Source organism: Glycine soja, chromosome 14, assembly GCF_004193775.1.
Source record: "Glycine soja cultivar W05 chromosome 14, ASM419377v2, whole genome shotgun sequence".
Classification (NCBI taxonomy): Eukaryota; Viridiplantae; Streptophyta; class Magnoliopsida; order Fabales; family Fabaceae; genus Glycine; species Glycine soja.
The window spans coordinates 45,274,629-45,288,297 of record NC_041015.1 but is presented as its reverse complement, the minus strand read 5'-3'; the positions used below and the strand labels follow the sequence as shown (position 1 = coordinate 45,288,297).

At 33.5% G+C, this 13,669-nt stretch overlaps 1 pseudogene; it reads left to right on the top strand.

Moving 5' to 3' along the window:
- Nucleotides 1-408: 408 nt before the first annotated feature.
- LOC114384118 overlaps nucleotides 409-13,669 on the top strand; it is a 28,755-nt pseudogene continuing 15,494 nt past the window's right edge.

Below are 13,669 nucleotides of genomic sequence, written 5' to 3'. Positions count from 1 at the left end.
TCCGGCGTCCTCTACCCTAAGGTTCATCTACCCTAAGGTTCAACTAACCTACCCTAAATGCTACACATACAGTGCAAAACAAAAGGAAAGCTAAGAAGAAGGCCACCTACCTCGAATGCAAATGGAAGACGAGCCTCGCGGAGAAGATGAAGCCGGAGAAGCCTCGCGGAGAAGAAGACCACCAAGGAATTTCGCGGAAGAGAGAAGAGAGGAGAAAAGCTTTTTCGCGGAAGAGAGAAGACAGAATGCTTCCGAAAGAGGGAAAAAGTTTTTTATGTTTTTAAATAAAGGGCAAAATTGACCTTTCAATAAATTGCTGGGTGCACCAGCAATAATGCTGGGTGCACCTAGCATATCCCTACATTTTCTTAAGAATAAAATTATATGAAAAAGTTTAGGAGTGGTAAAATGTTCAACCCAACGGTCCAACCCATTCAGTCGATTTTCTCTACGGGCTGGGGTGATATTGTGTCTCTAACTCATCTAAATCTATTTGCCTCGAAATTTGTTGGTGTCAATCCTTCCAAAATTTCTCACCTGTTAAAGTTAGTCCCGCTTGATCTCTCAGTCACTCTTTTCAACACATGAACTGATATTTGAAGCAGCAACACTGGAAATCCTCATTCTAATGCAACTTATTTAAGGGAGCTCACTCTTGATTTCCTAGATATGTCTTCCATTGAACCGAGCTCTCTATCTTTGTTAATTAATTTCTCATCCTCTATGGTCACTCTTAGTCTTCTGAGATACAATATTGCAAGGGAAGTTACCAAATAACATACTCTTTTTACCCAATCTTTGAAAGCTTGATCTATCTACAAATTGGCATCTCAAAGGATTCCCAAATGGATTAATAACACGGGGAAAGATACTTCATCTTTTTTAGCCCTTTCTCATAACCTTCTAACATCAGTTGGGTATCCCTCACTCTCGTGGGAGATCATTGACCTAAGCTTCAACATGTTGGAAGGAGACGTTCCGGTTCCTTCATCCAACACTCGATTCTTTTCTGTCTCAAATAACAAATTGTCTAGAGATGACATTTCTTCAGCTATTTGCAATGCAAGGAAAGCTTGTCTTGATACTCAAGGCAAAGTGTTGATCTTGTTGTATTTGAGAAGATTGCAAAGGCTAGTACAACCAAGGATGCTTGGGAAATTCTGCAGAAGGCATTTGGAAATACAGGAAAGACCAAGAAGGTGAAGTTGCAATCTTTAAGGAGACAATATGAACTCCTCTTAATGAGTGATCAAGAAACAGTGGCTGATTACTTCAACAGAATGTAACTGTTGGTAAATTCAATGAAGACTTGTGGAGAATCATTGTCAGATCAGATGATTGTTGAAAAGATCTTGAGACCTTTGTCTCCTCGATTTGATCACATTGTGGTAGCAGTTGAAGAATTGAAGGATCTTGAAAGATTAAAGATTGAAGAACTACAAAATTCTCTTGAAGCCCATGAGCAGAGGTTAAATGAAAAAGGCAAATTCAAGGGATTTGGATCAAGTGATGTAGGCCCAATTTACCAATAATGATGGAAACAAGAAGAAATGGAAGAAAAGAAAAGGCAGTGGCCAACGGAATTGGTTCTCAAACAAAGAAAAGGATAAGATTTGAGATAAACCTAAATCCTCTAATAAAGAAGGAGGAGGGAACTTCAGTAATCAAAAAGGAAAGAAAGGCCAAGATAAAAGAAAGATTCAATGTTATAACTGTGAGAAATGGGGGCATTATGCCTTTGAATGTTGGCATGGAAAAGGAAAACAAAACAAGAATTCTAAAGAAAAGGCAAACATAGCTCAAGATGAGGATTTAGAAGATGAACACCCTATGATGTTAGTGGCAACTAGTGATAGCAACCCACATTCTAAGGCTTGGTATCTAGATACTGGTTGTTCTAACCACATGACAGGTCACAAGGAGTGGCTTGGTGATTTTGATGAAAATAGAAGATCCAAGATCAAATTGGTGGATAGCAAAACTCTAAGTGCAGAAGGCATGGGGAACATTCTTATTCAGAGAAAGGATGGGAAAATAAAACTCATTAAAAATGTGTTGTATGTTCCTGGGATGAGATGCAATCTGATGAGTGTAGGCCAACTGGTGGAAAAAGGATTCTCTGTGTCAATGAAGGGTGGAATGCTAAAATTGTTTGATCCTAGTCTGAAGCTAGTCTTGAGATCTTCACTCTCAATAAATAGAACCTTTCAAGCCAACATTAAGGCAACAAAAGTTTAATGTTTAATGGCTACATAGATCAACCAATTGAGCTGCCTTTGGCATCTCAAGTTTGGTCACTTAAATTTCAAAAGTTTGAATATTTTAGTAACTAATAATATGGTTATAGGTCTGCAAAAATTAAATGTACCAAAGAAGGTGTGTGATGTATGTCTCATTGGCAAGCAACCAAGAAATTCCTTCAATTCCCATTTGCCAATGAGAGCTTCTAGTGTACTTGGTGTTGTGCATTCTGATGTGTGTGGTCCTTTTGAGGTACCATCACTGGGTGGGAACAAGTACTTCACATCATTTGTAGATGAGCACAATAGAATGATGTGGTTATACTTGATCAAGACAAAAGATGAGGTGTTCTCAATTTTCCAGAAATTCAAGTTGATGGCAGAGAAGCAAAGTGAACAAGCTTTGAAGGTTTTGAGGACAAATGGAGGTGGTGAATACACTTCCAAGGCATTAAACACCTACTGTGAGCAACATGGAATAATTCATGAGGTAACGACACCTTATACACCACAACACAATGGCTTGGCAGAACGAAGAAATAGAATTATCCTTGACATGGCAAGGAGTATGCTGAAGTAGAAGAAACTAGCTCATTCACTATGGGGAGAAGATGTGACTACAACAGCTTATTTGTTGAATAGATGTCCTACTAAGAGATTGAAGGAGAATGTCCCAGAAGAGGTTTGGTCTGGAAGAAAGCCACTAGTTAGTCATCTCAGGATCTTTGGATCTCTATGCTACAAACACATTCCTGATGCCAAAAGGAGGAAATTGGAAGACAAAAGTGAACCAATGATACTGATAGGCTATCATGTTACTGGTGCCTATAAACTCTATAATGCACACAAGCAGAAGGTTGAGATCAGTAGAGATGTATACTTCAATGAGGCAGAGGCATGGGACTCAAGTAGACAAAGGTGTGAAATCAGACCAATGATATCAACAATTGAAGAAGATCAGAATGAGGTTAGCACTGTAAACGTAGAAATAAATGCAGAGGCAGAATCACCACAAAATCAAAGGCCACAAAGAGAGAGAAGGATGCCAACTAGATACTCTGATTTTGAAATGGGAAGTGATATTGAGGTAATAGAAGAAGGAGAATTGGCTCACTTTTCATTACTTGTAGATGCATAACCAAATAGTTATGAAGAAGCATTACAAGAAAAGGTTTGGAAGAACACAATGCTAGAAGAGTTGAATGCTATTGAAAGGAATAACACTTGGGAGCTAGTTGACTTACCAAATAAGAAAAGAACAATTGGTGTGAAGTGGGTGTTCAAGTTGAAACTGAATCCCAACTGCACTGTTGCACAGCATAAAGCAAGACTTGTGGCAAGAGGCTTCCTTCAAAAACTTGGGATAGACTATTCTGAGGTTTATGCATCAGTGGCAAGAATCGAGACTGTTAGACTAGTAGTAGCAATGGCTAGCAACCATAATTGGGCATTGTTTCACATGGATGTAAAATCTGCTTTTCTGAATGGTCCATTAGAGGAACCTGTTTTTGTGACTTAACTACTAGGCTTTGTGAAAAAAAGGAATGGAAGACAAAGTGTACAGGCTTAACAAGGCATTGTATGGCCTAAAGCAAGCTCGTAGGGCATGGAATAGAAGGATTGACACATTCTTGATTCAGAGTGGATTCAAGAAATGTTCAGTTGAATATGGTGTTTATGTGAAGAAGGAGACAAGTTTGATTCTGATTTTCTTGTATGTAGATGATCTATTGGTAACAGACAATGATTTAAAAGGTATTGAGTTCTTTAAGGCACAAATGATGCAGGAATTTGAGATGGCAGACCTTGGTACTCTAGCTTATTTCCTTGGGTTAGAATTTGTAACTACCTCAAAGGGAATTCTGCTTCACTAGCAGAAGTATGCTACTGATGTATTGAAAAGATTTCATATGATAGATTGCAATCCTGCAAATACTCCAGCATAGGTTAATACAAAATTGGAAATAGCAGCAGAAGAAGAAGCAGTCGATCCAACCATGTATAAGCAACTAGTTGGCTCCTTGAGGTACCTGTATAACAGTAGACTTGACCTCTCCTGTGTTGTTGGTTTAATCAGTAGGTTCATGAATAATCTAAAGAAGTCTCATCTGACGGTTACCAAAAGAATTTTGAGGTATGTGAACGGAACATTGGAATATGGTGTTTTGTTTCCTAGGAAGATAGACCAGAGAACAATGAGTTTACTGGGGTATTCTGATTCAGATTGGTGTGGAGACAAAACAGATAGGAGAAGCACTACATGGTACTTGTTCACATTTCTAGGTGCTCCAATTTCCTAGTTCTCTAAGTAGCAACCTGTGGTGGCCTTGTCTTCCTGTGAAGCTGAATATATAGCAGGCTCATATTCTGCTTGCCAAGCTATTTGACTAGATTCATTGCTAGATGAATTGAAGTTTGAAGCAAAGAAATCTATTAAATTGCTAATTGATAACAAGTCAACTATCAATTTAGCTAAAAATCCAGTATCACATGGGAGAAGCAAGCACATTGAAACCAAATTCTATTTCCTAAGGGAGCAGGTGAATAATGGAAAGCTTGAAATGGCACATTGTTCAACAGAAACTCAGGTAGTTGACATACTAACTAAGGCAATTAGGCCTGACAGATTTGTAAAACTCATAATAGAGTTGGGAGTTATATCTTGTAATGATTTGGATTAAAGGGGAGTGTTGAGTTTGATCCAAATATAAGTAAGGGTATTGTTAGTAGTAGTTGGTTAGAGTGTTAGTTTTTTCTGTTTTCTGTTGTAACAGTTTTTTTTATAAAAACACTATATAAAGGTGCATATGTGCAAGTGCTTGATAAGAAGAAAATACACAAGGTTCATTAAAATATATTCTATGTTCATATCTGTGTGTGAGTGTGAAAGGGTTTATTCTCCAACACAATATATGAATAGTACAAAATATTCTTCTATGTACCACGTCACCATAAAAGGTAACAAAATTGAGCTAGAGAGGATCTTAACTACTTTCTCAACTATTGATTTCTCAAATAACAGGTTTGAAGGAGTCATTCCAGCAATAAATCACTCGAGAGTTAAATTTAATCAAACGGCTTAACCTTTCCCACAACAATTAATGCATAAGTTAAATAACTGATCTAAAAGGCCTTTACAGCACTAGTGCTTGCATGAAGGTTTGGCGGGAACCTTGGTAGTAGCATGAAATTCTGTTAACTGCAGCATCTCAGAAGTCAAATAGTAGTGTATTAGTTGCATGTGTTATGTCTTAGAACAGAGGACCCCTGACTCTTCGAAGTGTCCCATGTCATACAATTTCCAAATGTTGTTAGATTTTTACATTGATTATTAATTATATATAACTTTTAATTAAACTAGTTATTATAAAAGATAACAAACTTACCACATGATCATTCACAATTGAAATGACAGATTTTTTCTTAATTTGCAAATGGGAGGTGGTTTATGAAAACCATATCTTTGGCTTAAAACATCATCAATGTAGACAATGACGAATTTTGAATAAGGACTGAAAATATCATTCATAATTTTTTGAAATTCTGAAGGGGCATATAAAGAACCCAAATAAATTTAAATAAAAATTACAATAATGCTCAAACTAATACATAAGTTAACTTTAATTTAAAAAAACAAAAAAAATACAGAGATTTATTCTTTGCCTTTGAGACGTAGAGCTGTATCTTTCGCTGATTTAGAGATTGTAGCAACCTTGCATTCCATTTGACATACTATGATAGAGTACGTAATAAAGATTAATAATTCGTTGGAGAAACAAAAAATTTCAAGAAATAAAAAGCTTTCATTTTTTTAAATGGTAACTCTATTTATTTATATCATAAAACTAAAGAATTTTATTTTATTTTGGAAAATAAGTAGTTATATTGATTAATTAAAAAACTAATTAACAATTTGATAGATGGATAAATAGATAGATAATCAAAGTATAAGAGTTCAAATCTTAAGCTGTATTTTACTGTTTTTTTATCCATTTTTTCATAGCTTCTCTCTTAAACAATTTATTATTAACGTTCGGATATATTTGTCGCACTTCTTATATTTTGACTAAATTTTATATTTTCATCTTTCAAAGAAATATTTGTTAGCTGAGTGGGAAGACAAAAAGGCAAAAAAATATCATGACAAATATGTTCCTATGCTGACAATCCACGTTGACAATCATTTTAGTGACAAATTTGTCCATCTGTGTCATGTATACTATTTTATTAACAATGATAGATGGAAGCAAACGGTAGGACATATTTGTCGTACTTTTTACAATTTGAGGGACTAAATTTTGTATTTTCATCTTTCAGAAACGTATTTGTCAGCGAATTACACATTGAGAGATAAAAGTGACTATTTACCCTAATTTATATATTGAAATCGATTTAGTCTATAAACATGTCTGTGTTTTCTTATTTTTGCAGTACTATTCTTGACAATCTCCACATTCTTTGAGTTAGTTTGTATCATCCTGTATGCAACATACTTCACCAAACTGTCCATAGTGAAATATTACCGTTCAAAAGCAGCGTTAGACAGATCAATAATTATGCTAAACCAATAATACTTTACTCAGGTGGAAATAATATTTTATTATCTCCTAATTAAAAGATTTAAAACTTTTGTAGGATGGATATGAAGCAAAACAAAAGAGCGGTTGAGAAAAAACAATTATTTGTTGAGAACCTTGATTATGGAATTGATTTATTTTTTATATATGTGATAACATAGTCAATCTTCTCTGGATCTTTACTGGAACACATCAGTTAAGCACCTGGTGAGTGCTTAATTTATGCTTAGTCTTTAATCCAATTGTTTTTTACATGACATGATATATATTTTTAATATGTTTTCTGCATAGTTTGGGAGCAAACATTTTTTCACTTAATACATAGCCTGTTATTATAGCCTGTTTTACAATTTTGTATCAATTATTATTGCAACACTCTCAAACTTTATATATTATTTCAAATTCTAAATTTTAACGTTTCACAGATAAATTTACTTCTTAATCAAATCACAATTTTGCTACTAAAGAAAAAAGAAAATACAGCGCAAGGTAGTAGAACAATCGGTGCATATGCACGGCTACAGTCTATTCAAAATAATTTTAAGTAAATAATTTATATATTGGTAAAATTAAAATTAAAATATGTAAACTATTCAAACTAAAAATATATAAATGCTATAAAATAAAATTAAAAAGATTATTATACAAAATATTTTTAATTTATAATTTTTTATAATTTGAAAAAAATTATTAACTCTTAACTAATGATACATATAAAATGTATATATTTATAAAGTTAACTAAATAAAGTAAGTGTCTTAGTTGTTTATTACCTTAACTTTAAATAAAAGGTGATGAATTTAACTTCTTTAGATGATCAACTAATGATATATTGATGGTATAACAAAAATTACTTATTCTGAAAAATAGTGAGACTAAATGTATTGGTTTAGAACTAAAAATAAATAAAAATTGTGGATTTGAATTTATAAGAAGACCAAAATAATAATTTAGCCTCTCCAAAAAATCTTGACCTAAATAGACTCCTTCTGGGTGTTTTGATATATTTTCATTCATAATGTAAGTGATTTTAAGCTTTTAAATAAATCAATAAATACAAATCTCAAATCATTATATTAAATATTTAGTATATTATTATTTTTATTTAAAAAAACCTTTAAAAAGCATTTCTAAATGGTCTACAATGTAATCATTATAAATAAAAATATCCCAAATGGGTCAAGCCACGAGTCTGCAATATGCGGTGTAATTGACTTCTCTAGTTAGTGTCGTATTGCTTGCTCTTCCTAGTCATGTATCTTACTATCAACTAGTCAGCTATCCGTGTTGGGAATAAATTTGTATGTCCACGATTCAAGTTATCATGTGATCAATTCTAATTTGAATAATAAAGTATTATTTTATTTTTATTGTTATATTTCACTATTTGATTAAATGGTCCATTTGATAATGTCCTTAATTAAAATTAAAGACTTGTTGTTATAATAGAGATTATGATAATGAGAAACAAGTTTGTTCTAATTTTAATCTAATCCGTTCTTGATCATAGGATTATTGTAAATAAGATATCAATAATCCAGATAGATTAATAAATATGTGATAGTATTTATTGGATAAATATTAATAGATCTCATTTATTAATTTGCATATATAGATGAATTACATGTTGATGTGATCATTGAACTGACTCAATTGAAATTTTCTAATGGTTAAAATTTACCATAAACTGTCAATAGAAAATTTTCAAGAAGAGGTATAATAGTTTTCTTTGACCTGAGATTGTCATACTAATTAACAAGTTATTTGTTTTATTTTGATTCCGAACACCTAATGCTTTAGAGCACTTGTTGAATGGATATTGGATATGATTAAATACCTCTAGAATTAATGATTAAACAAGAACGAATCCATCAACTCTTGGTAATGAGTTTGAGCTCTATGAATAAAATTATATCCTGGCCAGAAAAATTAAATGAAAGAAGAAATGAGTTTCTTAAGTCATTATGTGTTAACTCAAAAGGGTTTGAGAGTAATACCATACTCTAGAGTTAACCCAAAGTTGTAAAGATGGAAGAAATTATTACACTACTCTTCTAATGGTTCTTGAAAGTATAATGTTACTTCATGTTATCCGGACGTTAAGGAGTGTCACTAAACGCCTTCCTTGATTAGTATATTAATTTGATTAATATATTACCAGCTTAGTATTGAGCCTACGAGGTCACACACAAATGAGTGTTCTAATCTCTCTTAAAGAAATTATTTTAATATTTGATGATTAATTAAATTAGAGAATTTAATGTGATCAAATGATTAATTGATTTTAAAAAGGTGGAATATTATTATTTTTTTGCTAGCATTGAAAGTAGGGTAAATAGTCATTTTGGTCCCTGAAAGTGTAACTCGCTGTCAATTTGGTCCCTGAATCGAGATAAATTGCAAAATAGTCCCTGAAAGTGCAATTTGTTAGTCACGTTAGTCCCTGCCGTGAATGGAGTAGTTAACGCCGTCAGTTATTGCTGATGTGGCTCATTAAGTGCCACACAGACATGATTATGTGAATTTTTTATTTCTAATTTCGTTTATTTTAATGAAATGAGGGACCAAAATGAAAGTAAAAAACCCTCATATATCCTCCTCTTCTTCTTCTTCTTCTTCTTTAACATAACCCTTAAACAGAACCTATGCCCTCTTCTCCTCCTCCTCCGTATTTGCACTTCTAATCATCTCAATAGACCTCATAAATCACACCATTTCGTTCTCTCTTACTATCAACAATGTCGCAGAGGAGCAATGCATCATCATCTCGAACAAGAGTTTCATCACAAGTTGTTCTTTTTTGTGGTTGTGGTAGAAGGGCTGTTAGGCGTGTTGCTGGAACAAATATTAACAGAGGAAGGGCGTTTTTCACTTGTTCAATTAATAAGGTATGTCTATTTCACATTTATTGATTCGGGGTTTTGATTTCACATTGGGGGTTTTGATTTAGGGTTTCTATTTGGGGCTTTTCAGGATGAAGTTGGATATTGTGGGTACTTTATTTGGGTTGATCAATTGATTGAAGCACTTGGAGTTGATGATTCACTTGGGACATTTTCCATGGAACAAAGAAGACAATTTAGAAGAGAGGAAGATAAGACAATGTGGAAGGCTCAAGTTAACTCAAAGCTTGATTGTATGGGGATTGAAATGAAGATGTTTAGAACAATTGTCTATGGAATGTTCTTAATCCAATTGTTGTCAATGGTGGTGTTTGTATGTATTCACAAGTACTAGGAATATATATATTAAGTGTAATGATGTAATTTGAGTCTTAGTGTGTTCATGTTGTTATCTACTTGAATGCTTTTAATCAATTTGATGTAATGCTAATCTAAGGAATGTTATTTTGTTGTCTTATGAAAATATAAATTTGGTGAAAGAAGAGAAACAAACGTGAATGATTTTGTATTTGGAATTTGGGTTGAAAAGACGGCTAGATACAAGTTTGACTTGGTCAATTATTATTTTAATTTTAATTGCTAAATGGTTAGCAATAAATGGTAACAAGAAATAATATAGTTTAAAAAAGGATACTATCAATAATGATTTTGATTTGATCAGAAATTTGGTATCCTTAGCATGCTACAAATAGAGCCTTAGGTTGCACATTGAAAAAAAATCCGAATATCACTTCTCTATTCTTATTTTTTCACTTGTCAAAGTTGTTGACGAATAGAGGTCAGTCTCGGTGTGGATACACGTAGAGTCTTCACACTATTGAAGAATTTTTATGCTTCAAGAGCTCATCAACAGGTACACTTTTTAATATGTCATCTCTTTATAATATAATTTAAATACAAAATAGATCATTTTATTCCGCAATGTGTGTTTTTAACACCTTTTTTTCCTACAATCTGTGCATATACACGGGTCGTTCCTTTTTGCTCCAATATTCTTTGTGTTTAGTACTAAAATTGTGCTTAGATTAAAAAGTAAAATGTTTTTTTGAATGTTTGAAAAATTAGAATCTGAGATTAATTCATAGAACTTAGTTGGTGTTCATTTAATTTAAATAGATGTAGGATTGGCATTGCTACAAATATAGTTATCATTAAACTTTTTGTTGACAATGTTATAATTTTTAAGTTTGTCTTATACTTTACGTCAATTTTGGAGTTTTGTAATGTGAGCAATGTCTAATTAGGTGTGTAGGATTGTAAAAATAATTGTTAAATGTTGGATCTACTTGTTGGCATTACTATAGACTTGAGTAAAGCCAAATTACTAGTGTAACTTCCCATTTTTCATAAACTAGTTTAAAAAAGAATTATTTTATGTAAATAAATAGAGTTTTAGAAAAATAATAAGGTTTTTATAATTAAATAAATAAGGAGAAATAATTTTATCAATTAAAATAATGGTTTGAGAGAAAATAAAAAGAGTATTTTATTTATTCATTTGATAGGGAATAAAATATAGTTTATTTTTATAAAATAATAAAAATAAATAAATTAAGTAAATAATATGTTGTAAGTACCCTAGATATAAGTAGAGACACGTTAGGTCAGTTTTCAGACCGACGATGCCTTCTCTTCCCCTCATTTTCATTTTTCTCTCTTCTCCTCCTCCAAATACCCTCTATTTTTCCCGCAGATCACCAAACATGTCTCAGGAAAATGACGATCTTCTCATTCACCATTGGAAATTTCAAAATCATGTTGGAGCTGAGGGAAATACACTTCACATAGTAGCCTTTTCCTTTCCCGTAGAAACCCAGAGCTGTCTTGGTAAAACTACGATTCCGGACTCGTTAACCGTTGGATTGTCGTGAAATATTTATATGGGGTTCATAATTTAATTGTGCATATCTCCACCATTTGGATTTGTGAGATAATATTCATGGAGGGAGAAAAAGGAATCGCACAAAGATAGTACAAATGGAGGCTTCAATCCCTTCTGATTCTCTCTAACGTTTGGGAACCCTATCAGAGCAACCAGAGAAAAAACTTTAGGAATCTCAGGAAATTACTAGAGATGCCGCTATTGCTGCTGGAACGTGAGCCGCTTAGAGGTAAGGGATGAGTTTATTACAATTGGGGTTAGAATGAACATGTGTAGGGATCCTTAGAAGATTAAATTGGGATTTATTTTGGGATGTTTATTAAATTATAATTTTTCCTTTACAATTATAAATACAATATTGTTGTCTTTTACATACCAATTGATGTTCTGATAAGAATTAATTGATAAACTTGAATGCTCTCGATATTTTTGTGTTTTGACCCATGATTTTGATATAATTGTGTGAAATTATATGAGGGGTTTTACTTCCCATGTTCTGATAAATCTTTTGTATGAATTGTTATATTGAGATTATGAAATTGTGATTCAAATCGTAAGTATGTGATAAATTGAACCTGTGATTAAAGATAAAATACATGTGCAGTTGTTCGCGGCCGGCAAGTGTACCAGATCACACAAGTAGTATAAAACGGTAAGAGCTGAGTATCGAACTCTCGGGGAACTTGTGTTATCTGGCAAGTTATTTCGGTGAATAGGTGTCTAGTATGAAAAGATGATTGTGGTTATCAACAGGTATGTAAACTATCTATGCAAAAGGAAAGAAAATCACGCAAGAGAAATGTTGTGTAAAAACAAGTAGAGAACGCATTGGTCTTCCTAATAGGTTCCTGATGCTAAAATGGATGTTCTCTATCTAACAATGCCCATGTATTCCTATGTTGTCTCCTGGTCTGCTAGACCCCGATTCCTCATGATAGCTTAGCCTAATCCTGATCAAGCCTCGTCCACAGATTCCTCTTGTAAGACTAAACTCAACCAGGACCGCATTAAGACACGTATACACAACTAAGTTCTTGTACCCCGATTCCTCGTGACAGTACAACTACTTAGCCTCGTACTATCAAGGACTTTAGAATCAGACCAGTTTCCACTGTTGAATGACCCTAACAAAGCATGCATCTACGTTATCAAGGTAAAGACATACTGGAATGAACAACAGATAGCACAGAGAACACACAAAACATCATTACATAGATAGAAATATATTTACATCAGGTACCTACAGGGAAGATCCAACAAAGGATTTAGCTTTCCATAGTCCGGAAACCTCCTTTACAACACAGAGAAGAACAAGATGAAAGATTGCAAAAATACAAGTGGTGAAGATGTCTCCTTCACCTCTAGGATCTCACAATCACTCATAAACTCATCTCAAGCTCTCAGAACGGCTTTCGCTTCGAGCTCTCATCTCAGCAGATCTTCACACAACAAAATCTCTCAGAACTCTTTGGAACTTAGACCTTTCTCTCTCTAGAACTTCCTAAACATGCAAAAGCTTCAAGCCAAGGCTAGACTCTTGTGCATGCAGAGGCTTCTCAAGAAGAAATGCCAAACTCCCTTCAAAAAATCTGATTTCAAGCTTAAATAAGTGGGTTGGTCCATGCTCTCACGCTTAGTGCAAATCTGAATTGCTTAGCGCACATAAGTGGATTTTGGCTTAGTGCGCTTCTCTCTCTTAGTGAATAAGCTGAAGCGGTGCACTTGATGACCTGGAGCGGTGTGCTCAGCGAACCTGATAGCTCATCTTCTTCTGGATTCTTCCTTGCGCTTAGCCACTGAGTATCACGCTTAGCGAATGATCGCTAAGCCAAAAGATTGTCTTAGCGAGAAGGGGAAAACAACACTTTTGTCAATTTGCTTAATTAACCTGAAATTGAGAGAAATTGATTATTAAACACACAAAACAAAAGTATAAATTATCTATTACCTATATTTAATAGAAAGTACTTATAATATTATAAAACAACTATGAATCGGAGAAGTTTGATACAATATACACAAGTTTTATACACAAAAGTTAGTCATTTTCACCGACTAACAACTCCC